Genomic DNA, 27249 nt, shown 5'->3' with positions numbered 1-27249 from the left:
ATACAGAGGTAATATAACCTCCCTACTCTGACTCAAGTTTCCCTGTTTATGCATCCAATGATCACATTAGCCCTTTTGGCCACAGTGTCATACTGGGTGTTCACGTGCAGCTGATTATCCACCATGACCCCCAAGTCCTTTACAGAGTCACTGTTTCCCATGATAGAGTCTCCCACCCTGTAAATATTACCTACATTCTTTGTTCCTTGAGGTATAACTTTACATTTGGCCATATTAAAATGCATATTGTTTGCTTGCACCCAGCTTACCAACCTACCCAAGACTGTTCTGCAGTAATGACCTGTCCTCTTCAGTATTTACCACCAGCCCAGTCTTTGTGTCACCTGCAAACTTGATCCGTGATGATTTTATGTTTTCTGCCAAGTTGTTGATAAAAATGTTAATTAGTGTATGGACAAGAACTGATCCCTATAGGACCCCACTAGAAACGCACCTACTTGATGATGATTCCCCATTTACAGTTACATTTTGAGACCTGTCAGCCAGGTTGTAGTCCATTTAATGTGTGCCATGTTAATTTTGTATTGTTCTACTTGCTTAATCAAAATGTCATGCAGTACCAAGACAAATGAGTTACACAAGTCTAAGTATATTGCTTCAACATTATCACCTTTATCAACCAAACTTGTAATCTATATCTTCAACTGCAGGAGAGAAATTAGGTAATGGTGTCTTTTGGACAAAATATACTACAGAACTTGTTTTGCATACGTATCTATATCTCTAAGCATCTCTGATCTCCTAGGGTTAAATAAAAGGAATTTTATTTTTATTTTTCCCACTAGCCACAATTTCTATCTCGTTTTTGAAGCCGATTGTTTTATTGGCATTGGGTAGTCACTCAGAAGTGAGGGGTAAATTTGCTCAACATTCTCTTTTCATAGCTCCATCAAACTTTTCTGTGACATCTCAGAGTTCATTTCTGGAACTAGCCAGCAATTTTGCCATGAATTTGGCTAAGAAAAAGGTGTCAATGCTGTCAAAGCATTGAGGGTTTTTTTGGTACTGAGTTGGTTTCTGGGTCGTAGTATCTCACCTCCCTTTGAATCCTCTCCAAAGTCATAAATGGTTGCTGGTCCGGGCAGTTCTAGCCCAGAAAACAATCACAAGACATCACAAGAAATTTTTTTTTTAACATCTCATAAGACGGCTGCCACAGGTTATAGATTTAATCCACTACTTGATATTTCCATCAAAAATCATGCAAAATTTTATTTTAGTGGCAAGGATATTTTCCCCTTGCATCTCACTGTCTTGACCACAAGCCATGTTGTAGCCTCATTTGAGATTTGACAGAGTTCCTCTACTTACTGGCTTTGTCATGAAAGGAAAGACTTTGGAACTTACATTTCCTATTTTGCTGGTAGAAAGAGTGGCTAAAATTTGTGTGGAAGAGTGGCTAAAATTTTTGAGGTGGGATGGTATAGTCTTGAATGTGACACTCACGTTTTTGATCCTGTGGGACAGGTGACATAAGTGTAGCAAGGTGGTCTTTTACAAGACTCAATTGTTGTGGAATTGATCAGATCTTTTAGAAATCTGCCACATGTTCACAGTTGATAAATAAAACTGCTTCAAGGCAGTTTGTGAGCAGTTAATAAATATAGAAATACAGAAAGGGTATTTTTTATCACTAGTCACTTTGCAGTGGTGACTCCAGGACAAAAACTTCCCTCAAACCTTCTCTAAATGTAGAATTTCCTTCTAAAATTGAATTGGTCTTGGCAATATTCAGTCCTGCGGTGGAGACAACTTTAAGGTTTGATATCTTTGATATCTTACAGCCCTGCTTTATACATGGCAAAGGGGAGAGTCCAACCTTTCCAACAGGACACACAGAACTTGCTATTTGTCCTGAAGGTCCTGAAATATCAGTCTTTAAACTCATCTAGAGTTGTATTCGATCATTTTTAGTGTTTTTAAAGAATGTATTAGTCATATTTTCATCTCACGCTCTGAAGTGTGTATTTGACTTATGGTACCAAGGATGCCAGAGCTTCACAAGTGGAGGGATACAAAAATAGTCTCACATTTTGTTTTAAATAGCTATAGAGAACATTTCAATTTTTTTTAAACAACATTGTTTTCTGGTACATTTGTGGCATATACAGAACATGTGACTGATTATATTATATATAGATATATATTGTATACATAATACACGCACACTCTCTTTGTACTGTGAGATTAATAGGAAATAATTGTAAACTAATCAAATTTTCATGTGTTGTCCTCTGACTGATCCTCTTCTCAATTTCTGCGAACTGGCCATTTGCTAGAGCCGAGTGACACTCTAAGGGCTCACACAATATGCACAGAATTTTCTAAGTAGTAGCTGTACGGAGAGAACACAAATTTAATCATAGAGAACCAGTAATGGCCAACACATGTGCTGTACTCATTTTACATGTCATGGATATGCGAATGCACATTTTTCTTTTTTGCATATGCATACTTTGTACATGTATATATCTGCCTATTTTATGAGCACACTTTAGACACCAATATTTGGAAATGTATCCTTAATGCAGGAGCAGTGATGGACTGCCAAAAATTTACACTGGGCTCCCTCAAAGCTTTTCTAGCTCAGTTAATTATATTTATGGGTCTGTCCACATTGTAGTCACTGGGTGTGATTTCAGCTCGAGCGGACACACACAAGCTAGTTTTAAACTCACTAGCCTAGGTCCCAGAACAGTGAAGCAGCAACAGAAGTGCAGATTGTACGAGTCTGCCTGAAACCCAGGATAATTACTCGTGGGACCTAGCCCATGCTGATGTTTGCTCTGGCGTGGCTTCACTGTTTTGGGATCTGAACTAGTGAGATTAAAGCTAGCTCAGGTGTGTCGTCTCAAGCTACCATCACACCCAGTGATTGCAATTTAGATATACCTTATGATTCCAAAGGGTACAGTGCTGCAGGGTTCATCCCCCACATGGTTCTGGTGGAACAATTAATAGAGGAGTTTCCAAACTTAACTGATTCATTTTACATAAAAACATACATGAGAGGGGGGAGGGGGATGGGGCAAATCTTAAGGTCACCAGCCACACGGTGCAGAAATAGAACCCAGTTGATTGCTCCTTTCCTGTTCGGTTCATACTGATTTATGTTTTCAAATCTATCTTCACAAGGAAAAGATATAGAAATTTAGGATGGAATCCTGGCTCCACTGAAGTCAATGGCAAAGCACCCTTTGACTTCAATAGGCCAGAATTTCACCCCTGCTTTTTATTAAATTGAAAGCGGAGGTTCTCCTTCTTGTCTGTCAAAAGCCAGCTCTGCTAACAAGGGGCCCCAGCAAGCCCCATCCAGCCTGTCACTGAGCAAGACCATCAGAGAGGTTCTTTGTTTGCCTATCCTTCCTATCGTATTTTGATGGGTAGAAGAGATTGTGAAAAATCAGATATCATTGGTAATTAGCATATCTAATTTCTTAATCTTCTTTACAGAAATTATTAGGAAGAAATTCTAGAGACCCACCAAATATGCCATGTCTGACTCCAACATTGCTGCAAACACATTTCTGGATAAGACTCTTGCTTTCCGCCTCTGTCTCTGATGAGGATAATCAATATTTTCCCCCTCAAACAACCCCCCAACTGGTGATAAAAGAATGTAGTCTGAACAGCCTGCTTGCCTTTGCTCTGTTTGAGTGTGGGTTTGCATATTTTAAGCATCTCTCTGATAAAGCGAACAAGTCTGAAAGGAACAGAGAATGGTAACTAGTTAGCACCAAAGGGACATCAGTTTGTGCATTCACAGAATAGCACCTCAAACCACATCTCTGATATCCCACATACCTCTATTTCTAAATAAATAAAATAAATCCTTTAATAAATCCTTATTGTACTATTGTAATCTGCACAGAAAATTTCTTTGGAAACAGTATGAAATCTTTCAAACGATTCCAAGTAGCCAGAGATTAAATGGAATGGTAAGAGAGTGTTGTTTTATATTTTTTCCAGGTAGATGTAAAACTGAGATGTCAACCAGAAGCTGTACCAAATGTTTTGCAGATTCTTCATATCTCACTTCAGTATTTATAATTTTGAAGACTCCATGCTGTTTCTACCATTGGTTTGAGGAGGGCTGGGTTGGGGGTGGCAATTTTGTAGGAAAAAGAGGGATCTTGACTTTCTGTTGTCATGGTAACCCACATATTCAGGTTAGTAAGCTTTATTGAATGTTTTGGCTATTTCTGTATCCCTGCCTTCATTTAATAGATCTAGGTGTTCAAATATTTAATTCACCTCTTCATCTGCATTAGAGCTGTTTGCCTTTTAATATTTTTTTTAAAAGCTCTGCTACCTACAGGAAGAAATTGGATAGTGAAGGGTGGTTTCCCCTTCCCCCACTAAATACTTCCTTAGACATAATACTTCATGTGCAACTTCCTCTTCTGTTCCTTAAGGACAAGGGGAGCAACATTCCCAAACAAGATCTTCCACCTCCAAAGCTTTTCAGTTGCCAAACAGTTCTTATCTGTGATAGCACCACATTACTATGGCTCCTTCATATAAGAGGCCAAATTCTGCCCTCAACTACTTATGCACAACAAAGGTTCTGTTTACCAGATGGAAAATCCTAGGGAAACAATGTCGTGCATATCAAACATGACCTAGAAGAATGAACACAGGGTGAGGAATCAGAAAGGTCAGAGTTCTAATCCCAGCTCCATTACTCTCTGACTCCATGGGCAAGTTACTTCATCTTGCTAGCTCCATTTTTCCATGTGAAAAATTTTACTCTTCTTTCCCAGAGGGGTGTGGTGAGGATTAGATCATTTGTACAGTGCACTGAACAGGTAATGTACTAAAAATGCTGAAGTGCTACCCTTTCCTCAGAGATTCTACATATCTTTAATCACAACCTCACCCTCATTTAAATCTAGTACCTGTTGTACTAGAGATGGGCCAGAACCAGTACTATGGCTATGATAAACCCCCCTCCCAGGTTCAGAATCCAAATCTGGAAACAGATCCAAATTTCATGCCTGGCTCTTACCTCATTAATGGGTCAAGCACAAGACCCTGAAACATAACACTCCAAACTTTGGGGGCCGAAAATTATAGTTCTAGACCTAACTTTTCAAAAAGTGACTATTGACTTGGAAGTCAGTGGAGTTACACCAATTTACACCAGCTTAGAATCTGGCCCTATACTGGTCTGTGTTTCCGTTTCACCATGCATAAAATGGAGATAATTATATTTAGGGAAGCAGTAGGGACTAGTAGCTAGTGCCTGGGCTTAGGACTCAGGTTCTATTCCCAGCTCTGCCATTAGTCTCCTGGGTGAGCCTAGACAAGTCACTTCACCTCTCTGTAAAACAATGATATTGATGTCCTTTGTAAACCACTCTGAGATCTGATGAAAAGCTCTATAAGACTCGGTATTATCCATCTTTGTAAAGCACTTTGGATGAAAAGTGCAATATAAATTATATTGATTATTCTTTGCCTTCCCAAGTTAAACAGTTCTAGTTTTTGTAATGTTAAAATAGCATACACACACCACCATACCACTAACTATTTTGTTGCCCTTCCCTGGATATTTTAATCTGTTTTCATTTATTTTTATTGATTTGAATATTTTATAGTGCCCACAGAAGGGTTTCAAAGGAAACATTCCCATTGATCCCCAAAGTTCAATAACATTTCTAATAACAAAACATAAATATCCCCTAAGAAGCTCCCTTTTAGGAACAAATCCCAAGATCTTCAAATGGTGGGAAAGAAAATTAAGCTTATAAAGAGTAAATTCCAGTCTCCCAACTTGGATAATCAGCAGGTAATGTAATGGATTGATTCTCAGTTGATTTGCTGTAGCTCTGTTGATTTTAATGGAGCTATAAACCAGTTGAGAATCTGGCCCTTATCTCTGTACAACAGTATTAAACAAAATAGACCAATTTCAGACTCGGTGTATATAAGTGCAATTCCAAGTCTCCCAACTAGAGCTGGTCTGCAAGATACTCCTTGAAATACATCTCTGATGAAAACCAGAAATATTTCTGACAAAAAAAAATGATCCCCCCTGCCCTCCCCATTTTCCAACAGATTCCACTCCTGACATCTTTATCAAAAAGCACTTGAGACATTTCTTCAATAGTATACAGGCAAGCCATCTCTCCAAAGAGATTTAAGCAGTATTAGCTTTATTGTTCACAGTATTGCCAATTCACCTATTATTGTTTTTACACAAGTGTAGAGTATATCTAGGATAGAGATGATCCTTATCCTCATACATTTAGCATTCCTCATCAGTTTTTCTTTCTGCTGTTCACTTTTAATGCACATAATATACACACAGAGAGATCATCTTCTTCATTGGCATTCATATGGGTAGCCATATTTATGCTGCTCAATGTTTTCCTTTCTGCTGCATCCTGCCGATATATACCGCTTCCATAGAATTCAGTGGGAGTTTTTCTATTGACTTCTATAGTCTATTGACCACCAACACCTATTTCCTTTTTAGAGAAAATGAACCCAATAATCTTGGCGCCGGCATATTAGTGATTGCTATAAATGCTCTTATAAACACCTTTGTACTATTTTCTAGCCTCTTTTGTAGATGCTTTTTAACATCTTATTTAACTTCCTATTTTCTTGACCATTGCAGAGTACTCAGTAACCATCTTCACTAAGCTCTCCCTTTTCCTGGGAGGATCTGAGTAATTCAGAGCCCATCAGTGAACATGATGGTGCTCAATATTTATTATTTAGGTTTTTTCTCTGCTATTAAAAGTCCAGCTGCTTCATCCAACCATTGTATTATTTACTAGGAACAATTTCAGGTCATCATTATGCTTTTCTACCTACAAAGGATCCCCTGCTAAAATTCAGACTTGCTCAATACCCATCCTCTGTGTCTCCTGCTTCTCTCAGCAACCGCTCCACTACAACTCTGTTGTAGGATTCATCCCATTACCAGAAGAAGGGAGATAAGGCTCTTGATGGCTGCAGTAACAGAAAAATGGAATTCACGTGCAATCCCATTCATGAACACCTAATTGACTAATGGGACATCAAGAGAGATGCTGACAAGGAGTTGGCAGTAGAATAGGTGTGACAATCAGTGACATGTCAAAAGCATGAGAGAATAAGTATTTATACATGCCGTGTCAATCGTTTTCTGTATGCCATTGCAAATGCCTATCCCTTTCAGGCTGGCATCCAAAATATAGCAATCAGTATTTGAAAAAAATGCTTCAGACATTTTATGGAAATGAAAGTAAATGGGTGAAAGACCCAGTGGAAATAGCAGTATATGACACAGATATCATTAAATGTCACCATGCTGCAACAGCACATTTGGCTACTGACATGAGCACCGTGGATAGCAGTTATATCCTTAAATGAAAGCAATGGTAACAGCAAATTCCGGTAGAGCTGGCTGAATAATATGTGTATGAGTTGATAAATTTTGCCTTTTTCCCCTAAATTTACATTTTTTCCATTATTGTACGCAGGGCAAATAATTCACAAATAAATACAATTCTGTGATTTTATTATTATTATTATTATTATTTGCCCTAGTCACTCAATAGAGGTGGCAAATCATAAATATAAAATAGAATTTAAATCCGAAGGAATTTTTAATTACCGAAGATGTTATTAATATAAGCAAAGGGAATGTTCATTTTTTCTAAATTGCATGCAGTTTTTAACTTGACAGTGTAACTTTAAATCCATGTAAAAACAAACAATAACAAAAAACCCACAATCAGTTTTTGTCCCTATTTAGGGGGGGAGATACTGGAAATGTCATCAATGATAGATCTAGTCATGACCCTGTCAGTCATATCAAGTCATATGTCTAGACACCTGTCCCCCATGAATGCACTCCTAAACCTGTGATGATCCTTGGTCATTGGACTAGTTTTTTGAATGCCCCCCTCAAGCACACTGTCACTGTGATTTAACAGTAGACCTTGTTGTGTGTCATGCTTACAAAGGTTCAACAGGAGTTCTGAGAACTAGCCATTAGACTACCTGGAATGGATCACAAAACATTTTAATAATATGATCTTGGCCCCTTTTCCTATTTGTATCCCTCTCTGTTTCATACGATATTTCACTGATGATTAAAGCAATTAGAATTTGCAAATTAATTTTACATTGTGGTGATGTCTTTTGCTGAGCTGGTGATTTTAGCAGTCTTAGAATCATAGAATCATAGAATATCAGGGTTGGAAGGGACCTCAGGAGGTCATCTAGTCCAACCCCCTGCTCAAAGCAGGACCAATTCCCAACTAAATCATCCCAGCCAGGGCTTTGTCAAGCCTGACCTTAAAAACCGCTAAGAGCAACAAATTCCACCACCTCCCTAGGTAACCCATTCCAGTGCTTCACCACCCTCCTAGTGAAAAAGTTTTTCCTAATATCCAACCTAAACCTCCCCCACTGCAACTTGAGACCATTACTCCTTGTTCTGTCATCTGGTACCACTGAGAACAGTCTAGATCCATCCTCTTTGGAACCCCCTTTCAGGTAGTTGAAAGCAGCTATCAAATCCCCCCTCATTCTTCTCTTCTGCAGACTAAACAATCCCGATTCCCTCTCCTCATAAATCATGTGCTCCAACCCCCTAATCATTTTTGTTGCCCTCCACTGGACTCTTTCCAATTTTTCCTCATCCTTCTTGTAGTGTGGGGCCCAAAACTGGACACAGTACTCCAGATGAGGCCTCACCAATGTCGAATAGAGGGGAATGATCACGTCCCTCGATCTGCTGGCAATGCCCCTACTTATACAGCCCAAAATGCCATTAGCCTTCTTGGCAACAAGGGCACACTGTTGACTCATATCCAGCTTCTCGTCCATTGTAACCCCTAGGTCCTTTTCTGCAGAACTGCTTCCTAGCCATTCAGTCCCTAGTCTGTAACAGTGAATGGGATTCTTCCATCCTAAGTGCAGGACTCTGCACTTGTTCTTGTTGAACCTCATCAGATTTTTTTTTGGCCCAATCCTCTAATTTGTCTAGGTCCCTCTGTATCCTATCCCTACCCTCCAGCATATCTACCACTCCTCCCAGTTTAGTGTCATCTGCAAACTTGCTGAGAGTGCAGTCCATGCCATCCTCCAGATCATTAATGAAGATATTGAATAAAACCGGTCCCAGGACCGACCCTTGGGGCACTCCGCTTGAAACCGGCTGCCAACTAGACATGGAGCCGTTGATCACTACCCGTTGAGCCCGACCATCTACCCAGCTTTCTATGATCTTGTTTGGTTCTTGAACCAGAACTGTGGCTTAGTCCTGAAGATCATCTTTCTCACCATTCACATCCAGCCTCAACCTTTCAAATCAACTTTTAAACTAATATCCAAATGAGTTTCAGAAAAATAATTTTACAGATTGGGATCATCCTTTTTAGTTCACGCATAATACTGCTGAGTGAAGAACTGATTTTTCGTTTCTCTGGCCAAACTAAAGAAGCTCTCCAAAAATTAATATTGAGTCAACCCCTAACAGAACTTTTTTGTTTTTTCTCCCAAAAATGAAATACTGAAAACAACAAAAAAAATTGTTTTAGGTCAAGCAAAGTGTTTTGATTAAGTTAAAACAATTTTTTTTCAATTTTTAATTTTGTTTAATTTTGGGGTGTTTACCGCTTTTTTATTAATTATTATTATTATTATTATTATATAAACCTAGCTACATTTTGAAAGAAAAGTCAAAATGTTTCATTTCGTTCTGACATTTTTTATTTTTTTTTCAGCTGAAACCATTTACCAAATCTGTGAATAGTTTCGGTCAGCCTGAAACTGCATTTTTTTGGTGAATGAACTATTTGTCTGAAAAATTGCACCCAGCTCTCATCCATAAGCCACTACAACTGACAGAAGACTATCCAATAATAAAATAATAATACCTAACTGTTATCTAGTACTTTTCATCAGTAGATCTCAAAGCACTTCACCCTAGTGGAACTTGAATGGAGAATTATTTTAGGCTTACACTTAAATTATGAGAAAAACTTTTTTGCTAGCTAATGAGAAAAAAAATCTGCCGTGTCTGAATGTTGATCATCCTTAGCATTTAGAGACCATGCTTCTGTAACTTTCATTTCTTTGCCTATATTTTGAAACGTATCTAACATCTTCCCAGTACACTTTTGTTCACACCTCACTCACCTTTGCATAGTTTGTAGTACAGAGATGTTGCATTAAGAAAATCTTATCCAATCCTATCATCTGTGATGCTAAGGTAGCTTTAGCTGTTAAGAAATGTCCCCTAATCTGAACCAGATATTATGCTGATGGCATTCTATTAACAGGTAGGTTTCCTTTAATTGTGTGTTCCTCAGCAAAAATTCCTGCATGCCTCGATAGCCTTTTAATACTTAGGGTTCAACACAGACAAAAACATCTGTGATTTCTTTAAACAAAAATAAAAGGCCATCTTTATGAATTGTTAATTTATTTATTTAAGCCCAGTGTCATGCTATCGCAGAAAAACCTGCAGTTTACATTGTGCCATTGTACAAAAATAGAAATGCAGTTGACTAGGTTCTGTTAGATCATTGTAGTTTAGATTGCAAAGGTATCAGGTTTTTACATTCATCTGGCTTCTTGCTAGATTTTCAGCAGTTGTGCCTGCTCAAACTATTCCAATTCAAGATTTCCTTCCAGATGATATTGTAAGGGCTAGATTGTGCTTTGGTCTACACCCCTATGCTGAAGAATAATAAGCAGTAAGTCCCACCCCCCACCCCCCCACACACACACCCTTTTACACCCTGCGTGGCCTATCTGAACCCTGGGTCCAGGTGCACAGAAGTAAGCACGGCTATAAATTGGCTTATTTTCTCCCGGAAGCTGGTGAGCTTTGGTTCCTCCCATCTTCACACTGGCCACCTCCTCAGATCAAGGAGGGAATTGGGACTTAGATGTACCTCTGAGACATGATGTCTCTTGGGGCTACTTCTGAGGTGATAAAGCTGGGCTATGCTAATACAGAACCACAGATAATATAGGACCCACTCTGCAGGATGGAAATACTGGTAGAATATGCCATTTAACCTTACATTAGTTGCCCATTCCCCTTGTGGATGCACTCATGTGCCACTTATTTATAAGTTGCCCAGGTGCTCTATTTAACTGTAATAGTCATATCTCTGTTGCTTAGAAAACCATCTTTCATCATTGTCCTTTATTTCTTATCACTATCATAATATTTGGGGCCTGACTTTCCAAGTGTTGAAGACTACCACATGCCTGATACCTAGAATTTAGGCAACATACCAGCTCACAAATAAGAGAAATGACCATTCCTTAAAAAAAAAGGGACACTTCAAACGATATATTACCTGAAGCTGACCCTTGAGGACCCGTCATGTGCAGGTTATCAAATGCAAAAAACTAACCAAAAATGTTGTCTTGCACCAGCTTAATGGCTATTGTCCAGTCTTCAGACCACGTATTAGCATCTGTAATTGCTGAGATATGTCTCTGATATGTATTTTATTAGGTCACGAGGTGTATTATACATTTCCAAGAAATGCATGCACGCTCTTTTTTTTCATTTTGGCTCCCCAACATTACAGGTCATTTGTTCAGCAGTAGCTTCAATTTCTCCCTTCACAAGTCAATCACATAGCTTTTGATAGAAGCTCTCAGTACATTTTTAAGACTATTATTCTCAGGGTATCTCTATGAGTAGACTTGATGATGGTGGCCATTAATGTCTTGAGATATTATGTAATCATCAAATAGTCCTTGAGCTTTCCCAGTTGTTGCTGGTATTTAAGCTCATAAGACTCCTTCTCACAGCTAACCAGCCTTTGTGGGTATATTTACACTGCACACTAACCTCAGGTTCTGACTCGGGTTTGAGCCCAAGCCTGGCTTCTGGCCACACACACATCAGTCTGACTCAGGTCAGCAAGCACTCAGGACTCTGCTGGCAGGGTGGGTCAGAGCCCAAGTCCCACCAAGCCCTGTTATTTTGCATCATGGACACAGATCAAGCCCCAGACCTGAGTCAGGTCTGCATAGTGCAGTATGGACTCATTACCACAGCTGTGAGGTATGAGTCCAGCAACTGTAATCCCAGGTTTACAATGCAGTGTAGACATTCCCTGTATGTCTCTGCTCCCTTTGACATATTCCAGCCAAGCTGCAGTACTGTGGTAGCTCCCTACTTTGGTAGATCTATCCTTTTCTGCAGGCTTTCATATCATTTCTTGAAAACCAGCTTCTTCTTTGAACATTAGTACGTTCAGTTGATATCCTACCACATCTCTGAAAAATGAGTGGTTGTCTTTTCTCAGCCCATTTACTATTGTTATGTCCACATTCCTGCAATACTTCAGAACAGTTTGTTAATGTCAACCACGGATTCATCTCAGATAGCATCCAGTGTGACAACGAATAGTTGACATAATCATTATGTTTAAGATGCCATTCATTCTCTTTAAAAAGTAACTGGTGATCTAAACCAAATCAAAGAAAGGACTGGAAGGGACCTTTAGAAGTCAGTAATAACTGGCTTTTCAAAGTTAATCTCACTGGTTTCCTATCTCTCAAAAAGAATAATATTCTCTTTGGTTCCTGGTAAATGGCATATTTTCTTTCATTAAATGCCAAAGTAATAACAACAACTAGCTTTTTATCCAAGTGGGCAAATGAATTCCTGGTTTAAGCCCAATAACACAGTGGATTGACATCAGGCATGAATTTGCCCCCAAAATCCTGTGCACGGGCTTATTGATTTATCCTAGTTGCTGTCAGCCCTAGATTTTGATCCATAAGCTTCCTGTTCTCCCCCAAACATTAAAACCTTCAGTGACACATTTTACTAAATGACATACATGGGTAACTAGTAAGGAGCCACACCTCTAGTTTAATCGTTCTTTTTGCTATGCCAGTGTACACCACTAAGCCCTACATCCTGCTCAATTTACCCAGCTAAGTAGCCTAACTGGTTTCAACAGGTCTATTCATTTGAGTAAGGAGAACCAGATTTGCCTCTAATACAGCCTTATTGGAAAATTCTGGGAGGCGGGCGGGTGCAAGCCCGCCTGCTTCTAAAAGTCCCTCCCCCAGCCTTGTGGGAAGAACCACTGGACCCGGAACCCAATTGAATTCGGGGGAACAACTAAGGAGTAATAGGGATGGGAGTGAGGGTCATAGATTCAGAACTAGGGATCCAGAGGGGGACACCGAGCAGAGGACGCTGGACAGTGCCCACTACTCCTCAAAGCTGTCTAGGGAGCCAGCAGATGCCACCCAGAGGAATTCTGCCCAGATGCATGAGACCAGAGAGGAGCGGAAATAGGCCCCACAGTCGCAGAGCACCTCCTCATCCAGCATCCTCCTCCTGGTGTTGTAGATGGCCACTTTGGCTAGCGCCAGGAGAAGGTTGACGAGGGGATCTTGCGACTTCGTGGGTCCACGCACAGGGTGTGTGAATATGAAAAGGTGCGTGGAAAAGTGCAGCCAGAACCTCAACAAGAGGTTCTGGAGGAGCCGGAATAGGGGCTGAAACCTGGCGTATTCTAAATAGGCATTCGCCAGGGTCTCGCTCATGCCACAAAAGGGGTAGGCATCAGGAATGGAGGTGAACTGCACCTGGTACACACCCGTGCTCATGGCTTCATGAAGGAGCTGCCACCAATATCCCCGGTGGGTCATGGGATCAGGGTGGAATATACACTGGCCCACCAGGGTTCCTCACCCTCTACGTGTAGAAAGTACTGCCACTTGGTATCAGGGCGGGACATGAGGGTGAGGAAGTGAAACCTGTGGAGCACGAGCCTGTAAAATTGTTCCCTTGGCACGGTTCGCAAGAAAACCAGCTGCAGGGTGTGCAGCCGGCTCAGGTTACGGAGGGAGCCGGGGGGCGGGAGAGGCTTATGGGCCAGGGGCCTGATGACAAAGGGGCAGGCAGGGAGCACCTTCTTCCAGGACCCTCTCAAAGCTGTTGCCACCTCCTGGAGTATGCACAGGGGGGTCTGAAGGGTTGAGGGCCCCATGTGCCAACCGAGTGCTCGGGATCCACCCAGTCCTCCCCCCCCCAGTCGTAGTCTAGGAGGTGTCCGATTCTGTTGGTTTCTGCCAGGACCAGCTTCCAGTTGCACTGGTCTGGGAATCAGGAGACCTGCATTCTATTATTGGCTCTGCAACTGGCCTTCTGGCTGACCATGGACAAGTCACTTCCCTTCTGTGCCTCAGTTGCCCTATCTGTAAAATGACAATGATGCTTACCTCATTTTTAAAGCACTCTGAGATTTAGAGAAGAAAGTACTATAACAGAGCAATATATTCATCATCATCGTAACATCATCTAGCAAGGGCCTCTTTAAACATGCAATGACACTTTAAAAATATGCATATCCTTTTTAGAAATAAGTACACAGGTAAAAAATTAACTATATATGGAGTATTTTTAAGTTCTCCTAAATTACCTATGCCATTGCCTGATGCTTGGTGTCTAGGGTCTGCTTTGCCTTCCAGTGGGCAAGCCTTAAAGAAAGGGGGAGACCAGAAACAGCAAACAAATTCATGTCTCCCATACAACTGTGTGTATTGGGATAGATGTGATATGAATAGCTCTTACTGAGAGACCATCGTGACTAAAGAAGAAACCCTCTGCACATTGAGGGTGTCTAATCTGACATGTGGTGGGCAAATAGTACTACATACATGTTCCTTTAATTTTCAGTATGAATGTTGCAAGCAAAAGCAACATGTTTCTGATACAACTAACATGCCATAGTTATTGGCCTTCCCACTGCATAAAATAACATCCTCATTGTGCCCAATTTCACACATAGAAAGTGATTTTTATTGTTCTATTTTTATATGAAAGACCAAAGTGTCCCTTGTTTATGAAGGCTGGGTGATGTTGCTTATTTTGCATAGTGGGCCAAAAAAAGGTTACAAAACCTCAGACTAGTATGACAAGACTGATGTATTGAAGAATTCCCAGATCCCAAGTCAGTCACTGTAAGCTCAATTGTTTCTTAAATTACAGTGAGTAGTATTTTACTGCACAGATAACCTCACTGACACCAGTGGGGCTAGTCAGAGAATAATGGTGGCAGAATCTAGCCCCAAATTATTAAGGAAGAGCCAGTGAATAGGATAGACTGACGTGATTGGTACAAACTTCAGGATGATAGTCATTATGGGAAAGGTAGCTTACTTTATTGTATATTTGGTTAACGCCTTATCTAAACCCTAAATCAAATGGGAAGTCTGTTCCATCTCTCTAACATGACTGCATTGAACATTGCTGGTCCGTCTCAAGTTCAGTGGTCTGAAAATGCACGTTAATACGCCAGGAAGTAGAACGGCTAGCAATCTGGTAAGTGGGGTGGTGTTTGCTGGGGAGTGATCCCCCAGCAGCCCGCTAGGGAACACTATGTATGATGCTGAAGGAGAATGACCATGAAGAAAGCCTCAGAAATGGAGGCATGTGAGAATTATCACAAACAGTGATTTGCAGAAGCTAAAATTAAACCAAAACCACAGGATTTCTCTGCCCATACTGAAATACAGGTTTCACTTGGGGCTTACAAAAACCTCTGCTGATAATTGGCTTGGGATCTGAATAATCTTTCCGGGCACATTTTGGATTGCAGCCTTCCCAGTGACCCATAAGCTTCATCATCAGTTCAGATAACAAATTAATCTTGACTGGGGCAGAAGTGCAAAATTCCCTGGGATTGATTTGTCAGAACCCTGTTGATTCATTCCCAGGAAGATCCATAAAGCCCCTGAGAAGACATGTGGAGAAAAGACACGTGGCTTCAGACTTGTGCTGGACTTCACCCAACACCGGACAGTGAAGAAGCAGACCCACAAATACATTCTCAGTTTTGATTAGACAAGACGTAAATGCTCTGAAATGGAAATAATATTTCCTTTGTTAGAGAGCTGTACTGCCAATCTGAGGTTGCTTTGAAGGGAAACAAGTAATTGAGGCCCAAGTTTGATTTAATAAGGGGTTCACAAAACACAATGTTAATAGAAATCTATTCTTAACAGTTCGTTAATAATTTAAAATGTCCCCTGCAGTTTTGGAAAATCAAACACAATTACACTGTGCTAGTATGTATGACAATCAGAGAATGAAATAGACGATAAACTAATCCATCTAATTTCACTGGTTTTTAATAACTGGAGTTGTTAATCAGCTCAGTCGTCAAGTCTCCAGAGCAGTGCTCAATATGCCTGAAGCAGGAGACAAAAGTGGCTTTATGCCACATTTCAATCCCTCCATCTGATTCTGAGGTCAGCCAGCAGCTGGTCCTACACTGGCATCACTTACAGCAACCTCAGGGGTGCTGTCCGTTGCCCCATTTTGTAACACCCCTACCACTATGCCAACACTTTGCCACCCAAGGATTCCTCAATGCTTGGAAAATCCTCAACTGCCATTTTCAGGCAGTTTTAAATTCTCCTTTACATCACTGGAGCAGGACAAAAGGGGACTTGAGCACAGGCCAGGATCTAGTCTAATGTTAAATACAACTGTCTTCTCAAATATCCCTTTTCAGGATTTGTTCAAATGAATGTGCATACCAAAGCCATCTTTCCTGCCTGAGGAGAAGGTAATCTGTTGTACTGATCACCAGAATGAATACAATTTTAAATTAGTTGCACCAAATATTGAAGTCCTTGTTAGTTTATGCTCAATTCTTAGGCTAGACTCCAAATGAAGAATGGATAAAAAACTGAGCAAAGACATTGGGGTTTGGTCCATGAAGACAAACATACACAAGAAGGGTCAGAGATAAAATGGAGCATTGAGCTCAGCAATAATAGTCTATCTCAGACTCATAGATTTTAAGGTCAGAAGGGACCATTATGATCATCTAGTCTGACCTCCTGCACAACGCAGGCCACAGAATCTCACTCACCCACTCCTGTAACAAACCCCTAACCTATGTCTGAGCTATTGAAGTCCTCAAATCATGATTTAAAGACCTCAAGGTGCAGAGAATCCTCCAGCAAGTGACCCGTGCCTCATGCTGCAGAGGAAGCCGAAAAACCTCCAGGGCCTCTGCCAATCTGCCCTGGAGGAAAATTCCTTCCCTACCCCAAATATGGCGATCAGTTAAACCCTGAGCATGTGGGCAAGACTCACCAGCCAGACACCCAGGAAAGAATTCTCTGTAGTAACTCAGATCCCACCCCATCTAACATCCCATCACAGACCATTGGGCATATTTACCTGCTAATTATCACAGATCAATTAACTGCCCAAATTAGGCTATCCCTATCAAGGACAGAAGACATGGAGTTTGAACTACCTTAAGATCATCTGGTGAAGCTGGTGAACAGAACTGCCCTCCTACATTTAAAGGCTGTGATCCCACAATGAGATGCATGAAGGTGGATCCCTATGGCCATATGGAGGCTCACTGCCTTCAAAGGAGTTACACGTGGGCATAAAAGTCTGTCTTATATGCTTCTAACTGCAGGATTGGGGCTAAAATATCTATTTAAAACTAGAAGATCCATCACTATTTTCAAGAGGTTATAAAGAAAGAGAAAAAACTTATATGTAAGACCTACAGAAAAACCAATATTTTGTTTCCACAGTCCCTCTGCATTCAAGCAAGTGAAATGAAACGTTAATTTCAAGTCCCATTAGGAATAGAGGAGGAAAGCAATGGCTGCCAAATAAGTAAGTTGTTAGGATAAGAATTCTTATTTCCAAGCTTCTGAGACCACATTACCAACAAAGGAGAGGAAATAAAAATATTTAAATTATTTAGAAAGTATTTGCCTTCAAAGGGAGTTAAATTATGTTGTTATTAAACTCAGAGAAACGAGTCTTCCCAAAAGGATTAGATCTGTAGTTTCTCTGACTGGAGCTTTGCCAAGTAAAATTGTTCAGCCTTAGTGTGATTACAGCATTAAAATGCTGGGGGGGAAATAAATTTAAGCAGTAATATAAAGCTAAACTAAATTTGAGTGAAATACTAAAAAAAAATGCAATTGATGACACAAATATGTATTTGGAATAAATATTTAACAAAAACAACTTTTTCATTTGGAACTAAATAAAAGTTTTTATAAAATTTATTTATTTGTATTTTTGAAGATGCATTCATGCAGCAAACCTGTATAAACTGATAAAAAGTCCTGGGGTTTTGTGCACATTCAGAAAAGAAGAGAAGTGTTTCCTTCAATTAATTGGTAAAGTCTGCTTCAGTACTGATTAGTTCTGCCACACAGTGGGAAATGATGAAAACTGAAGGAGTACTGGTTACAAAGTACTAGAAAATGAAAACGAAGTGAGGCAGAAAATTTAAAGTGCTGTTGTTTTACTTATAAAACTAAAATTCAGCAGCATTTTAAAGGAACCCAGTTTCATTTCCAAGGCTTTATCTCAGTGATCCTCTTAAAAATAAGCACAAGAAGAAAACTTGCGGATATGTAATGTAATCCATAATAGCCACAAATAAATCTAGGAAAGGACATATGAGCATGCATAGAAGAAACAACAAATATACTGGGCCCGATTCTGTTTTCATTCACAGAGCCTTAACTGTCCTTGTCCTTTGAGATAATCCACTAGGTCAGAACTGAAGCTTATTATGAGATCAGCATCGATGCAAAGAGACATTCTGTGGCTAGACAGAGGACTTCAGTTTCCACAGCCGTCAATCTGTCACCTTTCACAAGCACTGCCAATAGAAGAGTAGAGAGATCAGTAAGTAAAATATGAAGTGCTGTGTAAGGGGATGCAAATTAGACTCCCTCATATTACTTTAGACTCAAATGCCCATTAACCTACTTATACTTTTCAATGCAAGGCTAGAGCTACACTACGGGCCCAGGGTGCGAGTACCCTGCTTGTGTTCATGTACTCATGCTAACTCCCATTCAGCTAGTGTAAGTATAAAAGGTAACCTTTGGCAGTCGCAGAAACAGCTGGTTGGAGAGAGGGGGAAAAAATCCCTCACCCTCAGGCATACACCTGGGCTGTAAAATTTCAGTCCCAACAGTTAAAGTTGGACAAACTTATAAGCAACTGAAAACAAGGTCTTATAGCAGAAAGTGCCAGCCAATCTTAGCAGGCAGTGCAGCCAGCCCCACCTATAATATTGTAGAAGTATTAGAAGATTATTTAGAGACAAAAATAAAGTTGCAGAATCCATTTATGAATCTTTTGCTAAAAGCTGGAAACATTAGGACATCTTCTAGGTCCAGCAAATTTACAACTAGCACTTTGATAATAAAGAAGCAAGTTTTAGTGTGATGTATTAGCATTTGGATGAAATCATGAGTGAGCCACACTCCAATAACTTATTTTTTGGTCTACAGTTCAGTAAGGAGCAGACAGAAGAGGGAGGACATTCTCCGTGCCCCACAGGCACTGACTCTTGGTTTTGCTAGTGGAAGCTCTTCTTCGTCCCCTCCTCCCCATGCAAGCAGCAGTGGGGGCCTTAGGGGGAAGAGGCTAAGTGGGGGTCGGGGCCACCATCCAGGTGCCAGGGCCCTGCGGGTCCTGAGCACCCACAATTTTTTTTCAGTGGGTGCTTGAGCCCCAGAGCACCCACAGAGTTAGCACCTCGGTCGTACACTACAAGCTGAAGGAGGAGGGGCTGTGATCTTTGCCGCCAGCATGAAATTCAGGAAGTCCCCTTCCCTAAAACTGAGTGAGATCAAATGCTGTGGGCCCCTCTTGCATGGGAGTACTAAGATGAAAGTAAGGGAGGGAGTGCCATTAGCATACAAGATCACCTTCATGTGCTCTCTTTTTATCAAAGGTATTTATATAGCCCCCCCATTATCTGCACACATCACAATCGTTAGTGCATTTTCCCTCAGAACACTCCTGTGACATAGAGAAACACTATTATCCCCATTTTACAGATAAGGAATTCAGGCACAGAGACACTTGCTCACTGTCACATGGAGGACCTGTAGTAACACCAGAAATTGAATCTGCTTCTCCCACTGCCGAGACTAGCACTCAAGCCACTAGATCATCCTTCCTCACCTGCTAAAGCTGCTCACTGATGTGGGGATACATTTACTTTGGTTGATAGTCAGCGACTATTGTCAGTGTTGAAGGCAACTCTTTTATAACCTTAACCGGAACAAGAGCACTTCATTATCATATCTTTACTTTCATGTGGGGTCTATAATAGTCACAAATAAAACCCCAAAGGGGTTTAGTAGGATCTGCAGGGAATGCAGAAGCCAATATGCTTTTTATGCAAACTGGCCAACAATTCAAATTTTACTGCTGACATTCTTTCGATTGTCACAGAGAAGTCATCTGACTAGACAGAGTGGGAGCATTCTACACACTTCACTACTTTGGATTTGGCTTCCAGTTCTTAAAATCGGGATGTACCTCACACATTCATTCTTCAGCTAGAATCCTGATTAATACCTATGTCAAAGCTTCTCTCTTCTTCCAGAGAACAATAAAGGGGTCTTCATTCCTCACCCCACATCCATTTGGTCATTAATGAATACATGCTAATAACTTTGATTGTATGTATATCACATTTAGAAGGAAAAAGAAATTGTGGAACCTGACCTCGAGAATTAGACAAATGGAGTATGTGCCTAAAGTTACTCATGTGTTAGCAAAATAGGGCTTCCAAAGAGCCCCAGAGTGATCTGGGGGATAGGACACTTGAGTGGGAGTCAAGCAGCCTAGGTTCTATTCCCAACTCCGAGACTACCTTCTGCATGACCTTGGGCAAGTCCCTTCATCTCCCTGTGCCTTAGTTTCCCCATTTGTACATGGGGAATAATGCTGATAACTTCCCCTTTGCAAAATACTGTTGCAGTTGACTTAGAAAAGTGCCATGTGACAGATGTGTATTACCATTCATAAGCTAATAGTGGTTTGAGTTTGATTCCATCAGAGAAGTTCTGGAAAGTCAAGCCTAACATGATGCTTAGGAATAAGCCGGAAACATATCAATGCCTTCCTCATGAAAGAGAGACCTATGCAGGTGTAACACACACACCTTCTGGGTGCGGTGCTCTGTTCCATCTAGTGGCCCTGAGACCACTTAGCGAGAGTTAAATGAGTCTGCTCCACAGTCTTAGCTAAGAGCCAGTTAGCTTTTAGCTCAGGCAGTAGAGCAGGGATCGGCAACCTTTGGCACGCGGCCCGCCAGGGTAAGTACCCTGGCGGGCCGAGCTGGTTTGTTTACCTGCCGCGTCCGCAGGTTCTGCCGATCACAACTCCTACTGGCCGCAGTTCGCCGCTCCAGGCCAATGGGAGCGGCGGGAAGCAGTGGCCAGCACATCCCTTGACCCACGCCGCTTCCCGCAGCCCCCATTGGCCTGGGACAGCAAACCGCGGCCAGTGGGAGCCGCAACCGGCCGAACCTGCAGATTCGGCAGGTAAACAAACCGGCCCGGCCCGCCAGGGTAAGCACCCTGGCGAGCCACATGCCAAACGTTGCCGATCCCTGCAGTAGAGGCTCATGCACAGGGCTGGCTCCAGGCACTAGCCCAGCAAGCAGGTGCTTGGGGCAGCCAAGGGGAAGGGGCGGCACGTCGGGCTGTTCGGCGGCAATTCGGCGGCGGGTCCCTCTCGGAGGGAAGCACCTGCCACCGAATTACCACCGAAGAAGAAAGCGGCGCGGTGGAGCTGCCGCCGATCGCAATTGTGATCGCGGCTTTTTTTTCCCCCCCCCCCCCCCGCCGCTTGGGGCGGCAAAAACCCTGGAGCCGGTCCTGCTCATGCACTAAGCACCAGAGGTCCCAGGTTCAATCCTGCCCACAGACGACCAGGGTCTGTCAGCGTTACACAAGGAAGGTGTTCCTGTTCCCTGCTAAAGATACAGCCTGCAGAGGTCAGACCCATATTAAACATTTGATCAGATTTCTGCCATTCGGCTTTTGCTAGAAGTGGTCCACAAAATAAAGCCATGAAGCGCTGGGCTATTCAAGTTATGGAGAGGTTGCCTAGGATGCTCAGATGTTTTTCAATAGACTCTCATTTTAGAGATTGATCAGTTTGCTCTTGCCATGAAGACATTCAGTCTAGTGACGAGAGAAGTGCTGTAGAACTGCTAAGTATCCCATTTTTCCAATCTGGATCTCATGCTTGTACTTGTCCTGGTGTAACACTTGAACTTTCAGTTAAGTGCCCTTCTTCTATTAACAGCACAATATACTTATTCAGAGCAGGGATATTAATTAATTGGGAGGACAAGAAATTAATTATGTTATAGTAATAGTGAAAACAATTTGTATTGCTGGGAAGCCAAACTCACACTCTGTCTGGGTCCTTTCACTGCAGAACCCTGAATTAACTCTTTGTTAGCTGGGTGAAGTCACTCCTGCATGCCTAACCAGAGAAAACTATAAAAGCAAGTGTTCAGGCATATTACGTTCAAAGCCTTAATAACAGGCTTTAAGTGAAGTATATACGTTAACTAGGGAAATTTTAGTCTTGATTGTCCTAACCAGAAAATGAGATTCTGTTTGGTTTTGGATAATCAGATAAGGAAATAATGTGAATGCTGCATGATAATTATTTTCCCTGAAGATTAGGAATTAAGGATTTGTATGTTTCTCCTACTCCTGGCTTCTCATCTTCCATTCATATTTATTTAGCTCCTCTCCACTATGACCAAAATGGAAGCAGGACTGAGGCCTACGTCCTCAACTCTTTCTTCTTCCCTGCTCACAGCTTCTTCCATCTCCTTGTTCCTTCCCATCTCCAGATCCACTTTATTGTTTCTCTTGTGCATGCCTGTTTCTCTTGCTGGTGGGTGCTCTGTAAATACAGCTTGTACAGCTTTGTTCCAGCAAATATTCTATTGAATTTTCACTACCACGAGACCGAGAGTTAATTTTTACCCTTCACTCTGCACAGCACTTAGGATACTGTCAGTGCACAACAAATAATAAATATAAACTATTTTCATGGATGGGACTGTAGAATTGTACCCAAACAGGCCAGGATAAATGTATTATCCAATCCAATTACAGAGAGAGTGCATGTATGTGCACACACATGCACACACCCATGAAACATGCTGCATCTGTTTCTAACCTTGCAAGATCTAGAACAGGGGTTCTCAAACTGGGGGTTGGGACCCCTCAAGGGGTCGCGAGGTTATTACATGGGGGGTCATGAGCTGTCAGCCTCCACCTCAAACCTCGCTTCGCCTCCAGCATTTATAATGGTGTTAAATATCTTAAAAAGTGTTTTTAATGTATAAGGGGAGGGGGTTGCTCTGAGAGGCTCTCTGTGTGAAAGGGGTCACCAGTACAAAAGTCTGAGAACCCCTGATCTAGAGCTACCGGATGTTAAAATCATATTAGGCATGGGAAAGCTATTTATTCATGTTGAGGTAGGTCCAGAATGCATCTGTTTATATCATATATAGTCTTTTTGATTCCTGCATGGTTGGAAACATTAGGTAAAGTTTTGTTCGGGGGGAGATGGAACGGATTATGTGTGTGTGTGGGGGGGTGATGATGCGCCAAGGGAAGAAATATAGGCCTGGTTACTGGGGTAAGGCAGGGCAGGAATTTTTCATGGGCGCTGATAGGCATATTCCTCAGGCTCGGAGGGGCCAGGGCACATTTCAAGCCCTGTTCCTCACACTTTCCACAAATAATGTGGGGAGAGAATGGGTAAGCAAGCTATGACTTGTGAACCCTAGCTTCTCCTATTCCCCCCCCCCCTTAGGCCTACCCTGGACATTTCTGAGCTACTGATGAGGCAGGAGTGCATGCCAGGTGGGCATATTTATGTATGGCTTCTGCTCACTATCCTTTCCTGTCTAGCTGTCGGCTTCCTCTCTTGGAGGAATCTAGCAATTGTGGCTTGGGTCCTGTTGCAACATCTGTCTGAGACTGTTTCAGGGCTACAGGCAGCATGCTGCCTTACTTGCTACACCTCAGCCTACACCAGCCTTTGGCTGGCCCCATACTCAGCTTTATTTAGAAGAGTGGATTGGAGCAAGTGAAAAGGCGACATGGGAGAGAGAGCGGCCCAATCAAAAGGGCCTGCAGAAAGACCCGGATGTGCTTGAATTGTGCACACACTTATTACAATTATTATTAATTATGTTACATTATTGTCTACAGGCCCCAACTAGGATCAGGGCCACATTGTGCTAAGTGCTGGAGAACTGAACCAAGTCCCAGTCCTTTTTTATTTATCTCTCTCTCTCTCTCTCACACACACACTCTCTCTCTCTCTCTCTCTATAAACAACTTGAACTCATGCTACATGTTCCAGCTCAGGTTCTGAAACTCAGGGAATGGAGTAGGTTTCAGATTCCAAGCTCCAGCCAGAGCAGGAATGTTTACCTGGCTATCTTTAGCCATGTGAACCCAAGGCTGTAGACCTGGGACTCTGAGACTCACTGCTGTGGGTGTTTGTTTTTGCAGTGTAGACGTACCCTGAGGGCTAGTCTTCACTACCACACTCAATCAGCGCCACTGCGATCGATGCAGCGGTGTCAATGTAGCACAGCTGGGGAAGATGCACTACATCAACGGAAGCACACTCTCCCGTTGACTTAATTAATCCACCTCAACGAGAGGCGGCAACTATGTTGGTGGGAGAGCATCTCCCACCCCTACAGCCCAGGGCAGACACCACATTAAGTCTATGTAAGTTACATTGCTTATGGGGGTGATTTTTTCACAGCCCTGAGAAACATAACTTACATCGACTTAAGTGGTAGTGTAGACAAGCCCTTCACTTTATTGTCCTCTTGCTTTACATCTGAGCCACTCACAAAACAGTGAGTGCCCTTTGACACTAGTAGAGGTGACATCAGAACGGTCTCTGCATCTACTTTACCAGGCAATATAGGATTTCCCAATTGCAGAGAGAGGTGGGGGGGGGGGAGAGAAGGGGAAGAAAGTTTAATTAGTAAACACAGAGCAGTATAAATATCTTCAAGCTAACTCTCCTCCTGCAACTTTTTGTTACAGTGGATGCATGAAATATTTAGACTTGCTAGAGCTCCACTAGGAAAGCTTTTATGCCAGCAAAAGGGAACATAGCCAGGAGCTGCCTGCTGGCACTGCATGCTGGGATGCTCTATGTGGTCTGTGCCAAAGCTTTTCCCCTTTCACGGTCACATACCAACCTATCCTTGGAAGTGTGGGCGCATTTCTGGCTGACATCTCCCAGCAAAGTGGAATCATCATTGTCCCTCATTTGGACGCTGGACACTGTCTGAATTTTTTAGTGTCTAGGACACTCCACTCTGCATGATCCCAGGCACAGCAGCAGGGATGTTACAAATGAACAGGAGAGACAAAAGCTGTACAAAAAAAGTAAACTAAACATGCTGCGCTTCTGTGTTTTCTGCCTCGTCGCCTGTGTTGTCATTTCAGGTTGTTCTGCAACTCACATTTTTTTAAGCTGTCAGACCGGATTTTGCGACTTGTCAGAAAAAAATCCACTCACTTATATTTTATAATTTTTCTTCTGAGTTGGGCTAGAGCAGCAAAGCACTACAGTCATATTCCACCAAAGCAAAAGCACAGCTGGGTACAAATAGGATGCTGAGAAAATGATGGAAAATTAGTGTGCGTTTACAGTCACTTGTGGAGTCAGTTGAAAAGGGAAATGAATCCAGGCCAGTTTGATTAGATCCCTGCAAAGCATGCTGCCTTTGTAATGCATACAGCAAGTCAGTAAAGAATAGAGCACCTCAGCATTTCAATATACATTGACTGTGTATCTGTCAATAGATTTTTTTAATGTGCTTCTCACCCTGGTATAAAGACACTACTTTGCTTTTTCATGTAAATCGAGGCAAGATTAAATGTATATAAAATATTTGTAACAAAATGCAGAAGTATGTTGAATCAAGTTTTTCCCATTTCACGAAGAGGTTGAAAATGGTCTGTTTTTGCAGAAAATTGCACCAAGGGAAGTGTGTGTTTTTTTAACGTAAACAGGCCAATCCACATTTACCCAGTGAAAAACGGTCAGTTTTTGATCAAAATAAAAACAGGCTTATTTCTATGTGAAAATGGGCAAAAATGGACCCATTTCTCAGACAGATGGCTATTGCATCTAGCACATTACAAAGGATGCACATTTTATTTTCAATGTGAAAATAGGCATTTAACTGAAAAATGCAAATAAAATCGACCTTTGACAGATGCAAATTCATCCTAAACTGACTGGTGAAAAAAACTTTCATGTGAAATTCCAAAAACTGTATGTTTCACATAACCTTTAATCAAGCAATCCATTGATAGTGATCACCAATAATCCCAACACGAGACAGCTATATTTCCACCCCATTACATAGCAAATTGGTATTCCTATGAGTTATCCCAAGATAATCTTTTGCTGTCAGCATTTCAACTCTGCATAGCTGGATTCTGTCAAACTTTGGTCTAAATCAAACCACCTCCATTAAATGTTTATATTTCAATGAATTGGCAGATTTTGACAAAAATGGTTGCATCAGAATTTTTCCAACCAGCCCTACTTGACACTACAACTTTCATGAGGCACACAGATTAATGCCAGTTGAAATGAAATGTTTTTATTTTGGAATGTCAAAAGTTTGCTTCCATTGAAAGTGTCAAAATGAAACATTTTGACATTTCCAAATCAAAATTTTTCAGACATTTTTGTTGGATGAAAAGTTTTCATATTTTGACTTTCAGCCCTATTTAGGACAAAAACAAATATCTAAACATCAGAATTTTCCAGGGACAGAATTCTATTTTTCAATCAGCTCTCCTCAAATCTTGTGAGCCTACTGAAGCTTTTACCAAAAGATCATCATATGATTTGGGGTTTTGGTAGGACACAGATCTGGAGAGCCCTACCATGTTAAATGGTACTGTTCCTAGGCGGTGTGGATGTTTGGCGTCCTCTAGCTCAACACATGCCACTGCGAGGAGAACTATCAAAGAGCATTTGTTGCAACATAGTTATTTTGCTAGCTGCACAACTCTATGTGAGAGTAGTGGGGTAAAATTCAAACCACCACTGAAACAGTTTATTTTAGAGTTGTATCTGAAATTCCCAACCTTAATCTGAGCTGGCTCAGACAGTTTTGGTCCATTCCCACAGCAAAACTCACTCTTCTGGACACAAGATGCCACTTAACATCCTCACATTGTTTTGATGTTGGATTTTTGGTAGGTTTTTAGGCTACTGTTTGCATCTGTCATTTTTTCATTGCATTCTAGCAACCAGAGCAGAATTAACAAAAAGGGTTACGGCCTCTGACAAACACTGATTCAATTTGGAAGGATGGTTTTGGCTACATCCCTCGATGC

The sequence above is a fragment of the Malaclemys terrapin genome, chromosome 6, assembly GCF_027887155.1.
Source record: "Malaclemys terrapin pileata isolate rMalTer1 chromosome 6, rMalTer1.hap1, whole genome shotgun sequence".
NCBI classification, from domain to species: Eukaryota; Metazoa; Chordata; order Testudines; family Emydidae; genus Malaclemys; species Malaclemys terrapin.
Note: the sequence above shows the minus strand (reverse complement) of the source record.